The following is a 13131-nucleotide window of genomic DNA, read 5'->3' on the forward strand; positions in this document are numbered from 1 at the left end:
CGGTTTAGTGCGTCAGAAAGTTGCGTCTTCAGCACCACCTTTTCACTTTGCAATTTGGATATTTGATCTAAAAATTTCTCTAATATTTTACCCTGCGATTCAATTAACTTCAATCTGTCTCCCAATTTATCGCATGGCTTATGAATAGTGTTCCCTAGTTTTTTTGATCCGTTACATTTAGTTATTTTACATTCCCTATGAACAAATAAAATATGTCCTGAAGGGATTTACCTTCCGATTTACTTCTGTCCATACGGGATGTCTTTCGTAAATTTTGGCAGTACACACATTTCCAGGATTGTCCTCTTGATTCAATCCCTTCGATGTCAGCGACTCCTGTAGAGAAAATCCATAGAAGGTTTAACGGCAGGTATCGCTATTGATGGAAGTTGTATTCCGTGTAGATGTGTTACACTTTGCACACGAACTAATGCCAGAAAGATGTTGTAGGCATGGCGGATATAACTCCTGTAAGCTCGATTTAGCACACTTTTCTTTACACAAATAAGGCTTCCACTCAATGAAGGCAACTATTTTCACACAGTTAGCCGGAAACTAAATGGCTCGCAACCGGCGATGCATAGCGTTGAGTCAACCACACGGAGTGAGAACTCATCCATACCCGACGGGAGCGGAACACGAACTGAATGTAGCCAATCTTAGCACCGGACCTCGTTGCACTCACTGCCCTTTAGTTTACATCTACATACTACCCCACAAGCCGCCTAAAAAGGCGTGCGGCAGGGGGTGTTAGGACAAAAGCCGTTTACATATGAAAGAAAATGCTCTAACGAAATAACGGCTAGCATTTTTTTAAAGTCCTTTATGGTTCGGGGAAAAACGAATTCACACATCTATCCGTTCGCCAAAATATCTCTTTTAATTTATTGCTTCTGTCGGACCTGGAAATAGAGAGGGGCTCTAATACTATTATGTTCTCAATGTCACTCTTACAGATATCTATTCTCAATTGTTCAAACAATCTTAGCCTATCGCGCAGCCACCGAGTCTTCGGTGGCTACTTCGCTGGGTAACGCTGTCTGTTCGCCCGTAGGAGTTCTATTACGAATCGTGCAGCTTTTATTGGTACTTTGTTCAGCTCGCGGATTATGTCTTTCTGCACCGCATCCCATATGCTTGCTGCATATTCAAGGTGTGGACAGGAAGAGCGTAAAATAGCACCTCTCTTTCAGTTTTTCATCCGAAAATCTTCCCACAATACGCTTCACGAATCTTAACTTCTTTTGGACTCTGCCAGAAATATTCCTTATATGTGTTCCCCATGATTGTTGTAAGTTATCATAACTCCCAGGTACTTCACTTTGTCCGTTGCTTTAATGTTAATACCACAGTTTAATCAAGCGGAGGGGCACCGCGAAGTTTTCAGACACGGAAATGAGCCTTTGATTACCGGAGTAACTAAAACAGTCGAACGTAATTAATTCCGTTACACAGAACGAAGGGAGTCGTATCAATATTAATTCGAGGCTGTAGAATCTCACCTGGTTAAGAAGCTCGGCTGCACGAATCTAGTGGTACCAAAATGACAATCAGCGAAATGGAAAATGAAGGCAGGTCTCACCAGATGTCAAATATTTCATATTGCTCTTCGGTAATCAATCACCTTCTCGGATGCCAGTGAAATTAACCCTCCACCACTTGCCCGTTATCGTATATTTATCCAATGAGCAGTGTTGGTAAAAGTGCTGAGAAAAAGAAACTCGGCTATATTGCAGTTACTTTTTAAAAGGTAATCATTTACGGGTATAAATTACTGATTTTAAAAGTAATCAGTAAAATTATATTAACTTCTTCTAAATTGTCCACTCTAAAGACCACTTGGCAATTAATGTCGAATATTGGAGTAAAAATATGGAAAACTAGAATCAGAAATAGCTAAAGTTGCACTTTAACTCGCGATGCATACAATGATAACTATTGTACCCATTTGTGTTGTTGGCTACAACATAAGAGTGGTTGAACCTAAGCAAGGAAATTATGACACTCAAAGATTAGAAGTTATACGTAGGCCTAGGCAAATCAGTAAAACCTATAATGTTAGCGTCGATTAGGAGCAATTAACGATTACATCGATAGTACCGATTCCTCTTCCAACGTAAGTAGTAAATTAAAAATAAAACTTGCATTTCGTAAAAGTAATTGCTACAATTTACTACAAATCACTGCAAAAGTAATCGTTTCAAGAATGCCGACGAGTTTTACTCGATTGCCAACCAAAAACTCCAATGAGGTACACTTACGGTAATTATTCCATGTTGGGTTATTCTCTGCATAGAGGAGGCATCAAATGAGATGAGACACGTTTTGCTCTGCCGTTCCAAGCACTCCAATACACACAATTCTAGCGTTGAAACACAACAAAGTAATCTGTTAACATTAAATAGATTAGCTTAAAGCCCGAGGTATCACGCTGTATTATTTTTGAAGGCGGACGTGGAGATTCGCACACGACATACTCACCTCTCGCACGCAACGGGCTGATAATGATTTTTCGGAAGACGAGGCATTCACACTGCGAATTGTCAAGTAGAAGAATGCTTGTGCCTTCATCCGTAAGGGCCCACAATTATTTACAGAATATTAAATGCAATCTCTAGAAATGCAGCTGTTTTTCAGAAATCCACCTTTTTTAATAAAGTTCCATGACAGGCTATAAAAAAATGATTTTTTTCAACGATAAAGGTATTTTAATTTTCTCTATTTCAGAGGAAATAATTCTTTATGTAAAAACATTATTCGTTATCCGAAATGTCACATTCGGGGACTTACCTTGCCCTTCTTTCCTTCCACCTGTCCTTCTAAGATTGTTTTCATCAGATTATCATGGCTCATATTATTGCCATGCTCATATTAAGGATTTTAGAATATTTCTCTTTTCTCCCACTTTTCTTGGCACTTCCTCATTATACTTAAGTCATACTCATAACATCACTCATATCTCATACTTATAGCATACATCGTATCATATACTCATTAGTCGATCCATTTCACATTCATCATTCGTCTCTAGCACCTATTCGCTTCATCAACTTTATCTTTATCATTCTCCGGTAGCACCGCATTTCGAATGCTTCCACTCTGGACTTCTCTGCTGCTGTCAACGTCCAAGTCTCACAACACGCCATAACGACACGTATTTGAAATATTTCACGATTACTATCAATCAGCGATTGCTAAATAGAATAGGTATTTACATCAACGTCGTCATGTGTGTAGATAGGCTACACCATTTTGAATTCAATTTCGAAAAATAGATATCACGACTAACAACACATATTAATATATTTTTAATAAAATGAACGCTACAGTGAGAGTAATTTACGGTTTTTATTGATAATAGGAATTTCTATCAACGCCGTCATATACGTAGCCAAGCCACAAAATTTCCAATACACTCGCGAATAATCGTAAGATGGCACTATACATTGCACAGAAAATGTTAGAGGTGGTTTACATTAGGATTCATTTGGTAATCGCGCGATTACTTTTCGAAACTTTCCCATTCTTCCCTCATACGTAGAATGTAAGTACTATCGTTTTCCAAACATGTAGACACCCAGTAGTCCTACTTTAAACTGATGGGGCCGGGTCGGTGAAAACTTGACAGGTTGGCACATAGAGCGACCTGCATCCCTCACTCGTAAGCAACCAAGAGCCGACGAGGACGGAGGTGGACGCGACCTAGCCATCGAATCTAGAGTCAAACTCCATTAGCATTAGCCCAATCAGAATTAAGATTAGCGGATGGAATGTACCGAGGTAACCCACGTCCACACTCACGTTGGGCTGTCGCAGTGTTTTCTTTCGGGCTCCTTGGCGAGGTTCTGCCTATCTTTAGACTCAAATTTGGACTCAACGTTTGTCTCTTACCACTTCGTGGCTCCGTCGCCGAGTACATCTTTACTGTGCGTGGTTGTGGCGGAAAAGTTCTGGGGTTATAACTGAGCTCATCAGAGGCTCCGAAGTCTGGTACTGCAAAATGTTTTCGATGCTGGTTATTCTTCTGTTAACTAGAGTCGCGTTGAGAACTCGGAGCTGACAGCTGTTGTTGAGTCCTAGTTTATAACCGATTATTTATACGGATATCAGTACTCCTTTTTTAAACCTTATTTAGGCTTTATGTGACAGTTGTTACAGTTTTTATAAGGTGTTTAAGTGGGCGTTGAATGCTGATACGCTGTAGTGAATATATTGTTGATGACTTAGTATAGTGTAAGTAATACTATCTTAATATGGACGGGCTCTAGGAACCCTTTAACTATAAATGAAATACGGGATGGACAGACAGGGGTATACGCCATAATTTAATAAAATGTAATAATTTTATTGGAAATCGGGAAGTACTAACCATTGCCCAGGAAAATTACTGGAGTATTTGTTGGAAAATTGCCATATGACAAAATTGATTCGAGTTCTTTGTATGCCGCTAATGAATAAATTCAGATTAATTTTATAGTGCCCGTGAGCGATAAATCATGCGAAGAAAGGAAGTTAGGGCCCAAGGAACGCAGTAAATCACGGGCCAAACTCCTCTTACATTACTATCATGTTTCGTAAACATTAATGGAAGGTAGCTTACATGCTTGTGATAAGCCAACCCTGACAAACACCTTTTCAGTTTGCTGACTGGATAAGTGTTTCTTTTTTTATAAGTATACCGGGACTAGCCACGGTGGTAACTTTACAATGCACAAATTGTGCTAAAATCCACTTGTGAAAAATTTTTTTTAGGGGGTATCCGGGTTCGAATCCTGACGAATGATTTTTTTCTCCGTGGATTTTTCGCATAATGCTAGCTGGATATTATGCTGAGTTAGTATTTGACATAGGGATACATGTCTCACTCTCGTTGGCGCTAATTTAACTAAACCTTCAAAGGGCATAGGAAAAAATGTCACATGAAGCATAAATAAGCAAAGAAGCTGAGAAAAAGTGCATAAATAGTCTCTCGCGTACAGAAAGCTAGTACGTGATCCGATTCAGTGAATGAGGCTAATCATTTATGACATAAGTTACTGGATAAGACCGTGCTTTTTAATCATATACTTCACCACTGAAGTTGAAACGTTTGAAAAATTATAATATATTTATTCAATATTTAGCATTTCATACTTTCAATTTCATAATTTTTTCGCAGATGGAGTTTTCACGCTTATCTTTTACGTGTCCGTACTCGAGAGAACCGAGTATTATTATCATATTATTCTCAAAGTTCCTCTCATTATAAATTGATAGACCCTCCACTTTCCCCTCGACTTGTAGGCACAACAGAGCCATACTTTTCGGACGTTAATGTCAAATAATGCTTCGTTGGTTTACTTCTCCACCTTCATTATTTCCTGAAAGGATTTTATTTTCTTAATTTTTTCAACATTCAAGCAAAATATACCACTTTCGTTTGTACTATATATTTACTTTGTATCATACAAGCTAATTCTTACGAATATTACATCTTTGTGGGTATCCATTAACCCTTTCGACACCGTGGTGTTGTTTCCTTACCATGACTGTTGGACTGAGCCCCAATGGTCTCTTCCGTCCCCTCTGTACGGACCATTTTTGCAGGACATTGGTTAAGAAGGGTCTCACGGATAATCACACTCTCTCAGCGCCAACCTTGGGCCGTATTCTGTAACTCCAAACCGATCGGTGCGGCACCGATTCGTCGGGTGCGACGTCACACCGACTCCCGGTAAGAAGTCGTGCGATTCTGTACGAACCCAATCGGTGCGGCACCGACGTGAGGGCGAGAGATCGTCGGTACCCGTACCGACAGCAAAAAGGTGTCGGTACGGCCACCGACTAGTGGGTTTCATCAACTCCCCGGTGCGCATTGTACGTTTTATTTTGATTTTATCTCATCACCGAGTAAATAATGAGGTTTGCTGCAATGTTATCTTTTTCTGCCCCTTCGAATAGGCCACTATAATTCACTGTGTCAACATCTATATTGATTACCTTGACATAAATATAAGATATTGGTTAATAAACATGAGGTTTGCCACTATATAATGACTTTCTCTCGTTTATGTTACCACTTTCACTCGCTTGTAATAGGATCATCATTTATTTGCTCATTTGACATAAAAAAGATATTTTTGATTAAATATGAGTTTTGCCGCAATGTTATCACTTTGTATCACTCTGAATAGGCAACTATAGTTTCACTCAATCATCATTTGGCGTTTCCCTCGGCATAGAAATAAGATCTTTTTATTTAAGTATGAAATTTGCCACAACGGTATCAGTTTCTTTCATTTGTAACAGGCAACTATATTTCATTTTATCGTCAGCCATTGATTCCCTTGACGATAAAAGAAGATATTTGTTAATAAGTATGAGGTTTACCGCAATATTATCATTTTCTCTCACTTGGAATGCGCAACTTAAACATATGTATTTCACCCAATCACAATTTCTTTACTTCCTCGTCATTACACTTCTTTTAATTACACCCAGTTCCATATTTTTATAACAATTTCCTAACTTGTTCCTCTAATATGACATTTACATTTGCTTTTGAATCCTACGTTCACGTTCCATGGTATGTTATTTTCGTCTGCTACGGTGCCAATGGCATAACCTTCCGTTGATAACATTTAGACGGAACTTACTTAATAACAACTATATTACCAAATCATGAATAGATAGCAATAAACGGAACCAATATTTAAAAAAAGAAACTACGATCTCAAGGATAGTTTCAATAATTCATTCCAGCAACAACAATCTCCATCACTTACAAACTTTATTGTGATGTTGTAATATTGTTTACTTCGATTCTGTAGGTACAGCATTACTACCACACATTATATCAGCATTGTTAACAACTTATCCAATATCGTTTATCTTAATCTAGCAATAAGTCGTAATTTCCGCAAATAAAAAGATTGAGAATGACGACAACAAACTGTGCCAATGAGTCTTCACTTGTTTTACCCTTCTTTCATTGGTGGAGACACGTTAGATGACTTCTAACTTCGGATATATTCGGATTTTCCCTGTTTGAGAAGGAGGGGGAACCGTACCGACTGGTTTGATACCGACGACCATACTGAATCGCTGAATTAGCCGTCGTCGGTATGGAAACCGTCGTCGGTACGGAATGATGTGCTGTCGGTGGGCTGGTAAGGGAAACCGACCGGTGCGGTACCGACGAAATACAGAATACGGCCCCTTATTCGACTTTTCCTAGCGGGGACTCCGCATTATCTCGGACTCAAAGTATAATTGGTCTTCCTCCTTTCCGGGTTGACAGCCCTAGCAGCGGATTTAGTGCCGGGTCAACTCGTGGTTAGTTTTTGTAAATTAGCTACATGGATAATTGTTGTTAACCCGTATTTTGCAGATTTCGAATTCAATTCCTCGGTTTTTTTGTGCATTGTCAACTTTTGAACGGAGCTATACCGTCCTAATTAACGAATTTAATACATCAACAATTTCTATGTTGATGTTTGTATCAAAATCGAGATATAAGTTAATGATTATGGTAAAATTTCATTTAAAAATTGTAAGCGCTCCTTAAAAGACAAAAAAAGAACTCTATAGGGTGGTTTCCTATTATTTTTTTATTGCCTAAATCGAAAGATTATTACTCCTGTAGTACATATTTCACGCTTTTAGTTTTTTAAATGACGATACCTGTTTTTCGCGATTAAATGAAAAGTGAAAATTTTCAAGCGCGCGAAAACGCGACGCGTAAGTATGAATGCTGGGAAATCTCTCCGTACGACGTATTTCTGGTTCCCGCTGCCGCCCTGTGAGGTGACCTTGAGGCGAGGCTTAGCGCTGATACGACGCAGGCTGCTAGCGGGTAGCTGAGTACCCTGCTGGCTGGTAGCGCTTGGCTTAAATAAGCATTATTAATACCTTATCAAACGAAGAAAACTTTCCGACCTAAGCCAGTTTTAATAAGTGATTATTGAGGCATGTTTCTCTGAGCTCTGCGCCTCATGCATGCATTGGTAACCTCAGACGATGTATAACTCCTATCTTCTCCTATAGAAACTAGGTCCCTGTGACGTCACGTGGAGTGGCATCGCATGGGCGCCAATCTGGCCCTTTTCAAATGAGGATAAAAATGGACCATTGCCATTCGTCTAAACCGGTGTTTCTAAAACGAAATAATTTATATATTATGAATACACTAGTGGTGGGTAACGAATCGCAATCTATGCCTTTCGTTTTCTTTGATTAAGGAAACTACCCCATTATTAGTTTTTATTTTTTGAGAAAGGAACTCAATAGGATTTCAAAAACTGACTAAATGATCGCTATCCCTTACCACAAAAAGTGTAATAGAAGACGAGGTGTCCGGGTACCTGCTCCCGGATTTCGAGGGTACGGCCTATGTCCCCGCTTTGTTGGGTTCCGATAAGACTTCGCATAGCTGAGACCAGCATAAAAGGGCAACGAAAGAGATATTTGTGGCATTCATTCGCCTGCGTAGGAAAATGTTAGACGAAAATTTGTTGCTTTCGTCTTCCGCGTCAAAAACCGTCCGGGCGAATATTTACTTTGCTAGTAGCGAAAGGGTTAGTCAGATGTGGTGTTTAGGATGGGCGAGGGGGTCAAGCCGATTGTCACCCAATCTCACGTCCTTGCAAGTATCACGTAATTTTTTCATAAAAAAATGATAACGCATTGTTTTTTAATAAATCTAACGAATGAAGGTTAGATTAACGTGTTTACACTGAAAATACGCATTCAATTCTGTCGCGATAACAACGCATGCTTATGGGGCATAGTTTTAAGTTATTGGTTTTTCATTTTACCACTAAGATAACCCGTGAAATATAGAAATAAGGTTCACTTGACTGCCCCCTTTGTTTCCAGTATCAATTCCAACGATTTATATGAAGAGAGAAGGGAATTTTTATATAAATATTGACTGTGATTATTGATTAAAAATGAGCTTCCATACTATGTATCCATAATAAACGTATCCAAAATAAACTAGATAAAGTTAAATCGTGATCTCGGTGGAACAAATCAACTTTGATTTCCGATTTGTACAAATCCAATATAGATAAAGAATCTTGCTCAAGTTGTAATACACTAACATCAAGTGGTCAATAACTTCAATTTTTTTAGTTATGAATTTAAATTTTGCTGTCTGCCTACTTTTTAAAACAAAATAGTTAATGCGATGTAATATTTCCCAAAATATTTGTTTGCTATGTATTTCTTTGGTAGTGCTTATTCTAAGAATTCCCTAGTGTTGCTATTGGAATAATTAAAGTTATATATTTCTAAGCCATTTTACATATTTATACAAATCTTTCACTGCTAAAATCAATTGGATATAAAGAATTTCACATTAAATTACAATAATTTAATCTATTTAAGAGAGATTTTAATATACCTACCCTATTCAATATCACTTTAGCAAGCTCCCTAAAAATAGCCTGTTGTTTAAAAGTCATTGAACAAATATGTGAATTTCTAGAGAATTTTTTGAGTATCCTTCTTTTTAAATAAACAGCCTTTGTTTTAGCATCCATTTCTACGAATTTTAAAGACAGACGGATATAATAGTTTGAGTCATTCCACCTCAATTCCAAAAAAGCTTGTCCCGTAGGGTCTCAGATTTTGATGAATTCATGGTTGATATTTTATAGTTGACGCTGTAGGTCATACTACTATGATATAGACTACCAGTCTATGAGTGCACGTCTGTAGACTAGTATTAAAAGTAATCGGAAAGCCGCACGGGAGAAAAAGTAAACGTTTTAATATTCTCAAAAAATATCATTCAGGAGGTGATTTAAATTTAATTTTTGTAATTCTAAGGTAATGCATGAGCCTACATTCTAAATAATAAATGCGTGGGCCAATTCTGAGATGGATTATTTTGAGAAAAGTTGATTAACAATGTTTTTTAAATTTAAATATAACAATAATAGGGAAGTGCACTTTATAAATATTTTACTCTGAGTGACTGCCGAAAGGACTTAGCTGTGAAAAAAGCAATATATAATGGCTATACGACAATTTGATAGTTAAATTGTGGGATTTATATGATTTAAGGCAATTTTTTTGGAAAAAACCTATAACGTATTAAAACCACATAAAAAAGATCTCAGGGTATTTAGTTTGAGGTTGATGTAGAACCATACAGATAACAAAATCTGAGACTCTTAGGGACAAACGCTTGTTGAATTTAGGTGGAGTGACCCATATTTAATAATCTAACCCCCGAATTTAATTTAAAATGTTGCTCTCTCCTTAGGTGCAAGCCATCCCCGGACGTGAGGGGGAGAATGAAGGGTAGAGCAGGAAGAATGAAGAATAGAAGAAGACGGTGGCCTCGCGGGACATCCAATGCTAATTCCTTTTATGTTATTCGGAGAGATTTGACTCGAATTTTAATCCACATTTTTGCTTTTTCAATTTCAGAATGAATATTGAAGAATTAGAACATCATTCATCGACTTGAGTTGAATGCTGCGAAGAATGCAGTTTTCCTTGGACGTTGGTCATTGCCGTATCAGGTTTTCATCAGGTTATCTTGAACATGAAATGGTAAATTAGGGCCGACCTGAACCACACACCTGGAGTTATGAGAGACTCCTGGCGGAAAGTGAATTCACACACTATTATCAAAGCGCGACCTCTAGGTAACAACAGTACACGAAAGGTAACGGCTCTAAGGAGCAATTTCAAAAAGGTTTCGAAACACCGCTGAAACTAAGGTACCAGAAAGTGCACTTTAAAGTTATTTTCTACGAATGAGACCGGTCCTAGGAGACAAAATGTGCATTCTTAGGCAGGAAATCCATGTGGGTATTTTTGTGTGTGTGGTTTTTTTAAGGTATTTGGGTGGGTTTTGTACTAACACCATTTATTGCAGGAATGAAGAATGAAGAAAGAAGACGTAGCTGAGGCCCCGAAGATAGAAGACATCGCAGGGGGCCTCGAAGAATGAAGAGTGAAGATAATGTGCAGGTGTATATCGGGAATGAGTGGACATTGATAATCCCTCGCCTGAAATGAGTGTTTTTTTTTGTACTTAATTGTAACATGTCTGTAACTCTTTCCCTTCCAGCCATGAAGACTGAAGACATCACATTGAGCTCGAAGAACGGCAAGGATCCGATTGCGTGTGTTTTTTAATCTATCGTGTGGTTTCGTGTGATATTTTTCTGCGTGTGATTATTTATATTTGCGTGTGCTGCGATTATTTTTCCGTTGCGTTGCGTTAGGGCTTACATGTTAGTGTTATTTATTTATTTGTTTGTGCATGCACTAATCTTACCTCTTCACAGATTCAAGCCATCGCTGGACTTCAAGGAAGGAAGAGTGAAGACTGCACGAAGAAGAGAAGATTGATGACGCAAGTATTCACAGAAGAAAGAAGAGGAGCATCGTAAGAAGACGTGTGCGATATTTGCGGTTTAGTTTTGGGCCCTTCTGGTCAATGAACAAAAATTTTCGTAAGGCTAGGCGTTTTTCCGTGCGTTAATTTTAGTTTTTTGTGCCGTGGTTTTGCATTACGGATTCCATTGCGTCATGCAGGAATGTGGCTGTGGCTAGGTAGGAAATGTGTGGTTTCCTATTGATGCCATGGTCACGTTCTTGTGTGCTGCTTTGGAGTGGTGCAAATCCTCGGAAGGGTTATTTATTTGTGTATGCACTAACCCGCTCTCTCCCTAGGTCCGCAAGCCATCGCTGGATGTGAAGAGAAGAATGAAGATTCATCGGAAGAAGAGAAGACAGAAGAGGATGGCATCGCAGGACCAGAAGAAGACGACATCTTAGCTTTGGGCCCTTCTGGCCAGTGAACATAAATTTGCGTAAGGCTAGGCGTTTTTCCGTGCGTTAGTTTTAGTTTTTTGTGCCGTGGTTTTGCATTACGGATTCCATTGCGTCATGCAGGAATGTGGCTGTGGATAGGTAGGAAATTTATGATTTCCTATCGATGCCATTGTCACGTTCTTGTGTGCTGCTTTGGAGTGGTGCAAATCCTCGGAAGGGTTATTTATTTGTGTATGCACTAACCCGCTCTCTCCCTAGGTCCGCAAGCCATCGCTGGATGTGAAGAGAAGAATGAAGATTCATCGGAAGAAGAGAAGACAGAAGAGGATGGCATCGCAGGACCAGAAGAAGACGACATCTTAGCTTTGGGCCCTTCTGGCCAGTGAACATAAATTTGCGTAAGGCTAGGCGTTTTTCCGTGCGTTAGTTTTAGTTTTATGTGCCGTGGTTTTGCATTACGGATTCCATTGCGTCATGCAGGAATGTGGCTTTGGCTAGGTAGGAGATGTGTGGTTTCCTATTGATGCCATGGTCACGTTCTTGTGTGCTGCTTTGGAGTGGTGCAAATCCTCGGAAGGGTTATTTATTTGTGTATGCACTAACCCGCTCTCTCCCTAGGTCCGCAAGCCATCGCTGGATGTGAAGAGAAGAATGAAGATTCATCGGAAGAAGAGAAGACAGAAGAGGATGGCATCGCAGGACCAGAAGAAGACGACATCATAGCTTTGGGCCCTTCTGGCCAGTGAACATAAATTTGCGTAAGGCTAGGCGTTTTTCCGTGCGTTAGTTTTAGTTTTATGTGCCGTGGTTTTGCATTACGGATTCCATTGCGTCATGCAGGAATGTGGCTTTGGCTAGGTAGGAGATGTGTGGTTTCCTATTGATGCCATGGTCACGTTCTTGTGTGCTGCTTTGGAGTGGTGCAAATCCTCGGAAGGGTTATTTATTTGTGTATGCACTAACCCGCTCTCTCCCTAGGTCCGCAAGCCATCGCTGGATGTGAAGAGAAGAATGAAGATTCATCGGAAGAAGAGAAGACAGAAGAGGATGGCATCGCAGGACCAGAAGAAGACGACATCTTAGCTTTGGGCCCTTCTGGCCAGTGAACATAAATTTGCGTAAGGCTAGGCGTTTTTCCGTGCGTTAGTTTTAGTTTTTTGTGCCGTGGTTTTGCATTACGGATTCCATTGCGTCATGCAGGAATGTGGCTGTGGATAGGTAGGAAATTTATGATTTCCTATCGATGCCATTGTCACGTTCTTGTGTGCTGCTTTGGAGTGGTGCAAATCCTCGGAAGGGTTATTTATTTGTGTATGCACTAACCCGCTCTCTCCTTAGGCGCGATTCATCGCT

General features: G+C 39.4%; 1 protein-coding gene across 1 annotated transcript in view; it reads right to left on the reverse strand.

Moving 5' to 3' along the window:
• The window catches only part of LOC124170762 (VWFA and cache domain-containing protein 1), a 57441-nt gene extending 57174 nt beyond the window's left edge, over nucleotides 1-267 (reverse strand). The window contains exon 1 of the mRNA XM_046549704.1: nucleotides 232-267. The gene's annotated coding sequence lies outside the window, so the exon portion shown is untranslated. The remainder of the gene's footprint in view (nucleotides 1-231) is intronic.
• Between the last annotated feature and the right edge of the window lie 12864 nt (nucleotides 268-13131).

The sequence above is a fragment of the Ischnura elegans genome, chromosome X (genome assembly GCF_921293095.1).
Source record: "Ischnura elegans chromosome X, ioIscEleg1.1, whole genome shotgun sequence".
Lineage (NCBI taxonomy): Eukaryota > Metazoa > Arthropoda > Insecta > Odonata > Coenagrionidae > Ischnura > Ischnura elegans.